Genomic DNA, 2876 nt, shown 5'->3' with positions numbered 1-2876 from the left:
GCTGTTGCAATGTTCTTTGAAGATATCGTCAGCATCCCGTGGTTGCAAATCTACTTGTTGTAGTTTATTCTGCACCCTCTATTTAGGTAAAATTAATTTTAATCGCATGCACTGGTTCGAATTGATCATCAATGGTTCATCTAAACTAATGAGAGAAGGGTGTGTGCATACACGACAATATATCTGCTTCCCTCTATTTTTATGCTTGTTCGAGGTGCCAGCCCCAAAAGAACAAATATTTTACTTGATGGGGTTGGCAGCTCCATAATTAATAGAAGCATCAAATTAGTAATGCAACTTGGGAAGATCAAGAACACACAAAAAGTAATGAACAGAGGCTCGTAGGAGTGATGTAATAGCTAGCATCAGAAAATGTAGGGTAAAATGAACAAAAACTAGCGGAACGACATGCTAGTTTGCTGATGTGTAATTAAGCATAGAGAACATGAAGCAGTCTGATGGAACGAACAGGTGGCATCAGAACAACACCATTATCATAAATATAGCATGCAAGAAGTAAAATAGTAGGAGTGATATCTAGGAAGTACAGTAATACTTAGGACAAAACTAAAGCATATTAACTATATGTGCACTAGTATATAATTTAGCACATGTAACATGTTCGCTGCCAGAAGTATGGCCCTACAGGTGCAAGCAGAATAACGCGTCTCATGAAAAACTGAATGATGCCTTGAAGAAATTCAAAGGTGTGGTGCTTATGCTAAGAAAGTGAACGTAGGCGTCGGCCGTTGGATAATAGTACCTGATTCTCGGCGGCGTATGGGTATCGTTGGCATACTTGATAGCAAAGGATCGTCGATGGTGCTTGTGTTGCGGTTGAGTTTGGGCCGGCTGTCACCGTCGCTGAAGCGGCTCCGGTGCTACGGTTGCGGTGCCTGTCGACATACAAGAAAGCTCATCTGTGGTAAGTGAACGTTGCACGATAAAGAGAAAAACCGAAGGAGTACAGATCGAAATAACCTGATGAGGCTGCGGCGTGAGTAAAGCAGGGCCGATGGAGTTGAATATGGCGTCCGTCGAGTGGGTCCAGTGCAGTGGACGAAGGCTTCGGCGGGCGCGTTGTACAGTGCTTTCGGTGAGGCGGATCTTTTGCGGCGGATGAGGGCTTGTATGAAGGGCCAGCGAAGGGACGGACAAGGGAGTTAGTGAAGGGCCTACAGTGTGGTGGACGAGGGCGCCGGTTAAGCAGATCCGGTGGGGTGGAGCATGATGGCAGTCAAGGAGATCTGGAGCGGTGTACAAGCCAGTCGCTGAAGCGGCTCCGGTGAAGTGGTGAGTTGGCAGTCGGGGGTTCCAAGGTGCGGAAGGTAGATCCGTCGGGGTGTGAGGTCCACCGCTGCGGTGGAGGACTAGATTCGGTGGCTTGCCGTGGTTGGGGGGTCGGGGAGGGGAAGGGGAGGGGCTCTGGGGAAGAATGTTGGGGGCAAAGAGGGGAAAACAATGGAGTTACCAAAGCAGCCCTTTTCTGTTCATGTGGAAGGGGTAAAACAGGAATATCGCAGTTCTAAACTTTTGGGCGCGAGATATTTCGATGTGAGCGGGAAGTTTGAAAGCTTTTGGCGCCTGAAATTATATTTTGTTCTTGTACGGCCGACTATGATATCATGGCCGAGAATTTGTTTGTTTTGCACGCAAAAAAAGTGCAAGTTTTGAAAATCAGTGTCTCCAACTCGAAACTTAGATTGTCCATTCAATTCAAATATGGATCATTGAGCTACTACAAGCAAATACCATCATATGGTCCAATTCAAATGAAATTCCAAATGTGTCTATCCTAAATATGATGACAAAAGCAAAAATGTGTATGTGTATGAATAAAGTGGATGATTATAAAGTTTGAACATGCCCGTATGTGTATATCTCTAGGTTTGATATACGAATTTGAAATCACGAAATCCCGGCTTAAATATGTACCTCCGTTTAAATGAATTACAAAAGCTAATGATGGAGTCGAATTCCAAAATTCCAATCTTAGGTTTGTAATTATGGTATATCAAAGTATATCACACATGTTCAAAAGTATCGTTATCTCATAGTCCAAACTGTGAAACAAATTGATCAACCTTGAGTGCACACACTATTGACCATGTATATCTCAATTACGCTAAAGTCCCTCAAATATAGACACCTCGCTCTTTATCTGAAGCCAAGCCCCCCCTCGTCGCCCATCCCCCACCCCTCGTCGCCCACCCCCCCCCCCCCCCGCCACACACACACAGAGAAGTCGTTCTCTCCCCCAAACACCAACACACGAGCACATTAACTCCCCTCTCTCTTCTAAAGTCCGGACACCCCAATATAGGTCTCTATCACTTTGTCTCTTGGGCATGCACACATCTCTTCCCCCACTCTCTAGCTAGGTCTCCCGGCATCTCTCTTTCCCAAGCACACGCACTATGTAGAGTGTGTCTTTCCCATACACACAAAACGTCGCCCCCAAACGTCTATCTCCCTAGTTGTGTGGTTCTCGCACACTCACCTCACACACCACCCGCACTGCAAAACAAGCACACTTTGTCTCCTTGTGCACCACACTCCTCTTTCTATCTCTCCCACATGCGGACCCGCCCCAGCTCCTCCCTGTATACATATATGGCGTGACTCTTTCCATAGCTCCCTAATGTATCATCGTTCTAGATCTCGCACATTGTTCTCTACACCATCTATTCTAGTCTCTCATGAAGTCCCTATCACACACACGATGACTCGCTTCCCTTGCGTCTCCGTACATAGGCCAATTTCAAACAACATCAACATTTTCTCCCTATCTATACGCCATTTATGGACACAAACGCCCCCTCTCTCGCCCCCTCTCTTCCTCTCTCTCTCTCTCTCTCTCTCTCTCTCTCTCTCTC

Source organism: Aegilops tauschii, chromosome 4 (genome assembly GCF_002575655.3).
Source record: "Aegilops tauschii subsp. strangulata cultivar AL8/78 chromosome 4, Aet v6.0, whole genome shotgun sequence".
Lineage (NCBI taxonomy): Eukaryota > Viridiplantae > Streptophyta > Magnoliopsida > Poales > Poaceae > Aegilops > Aegilops tauschii.
This window is presented reverse-complemented; position numbering follows the sequence as displayed.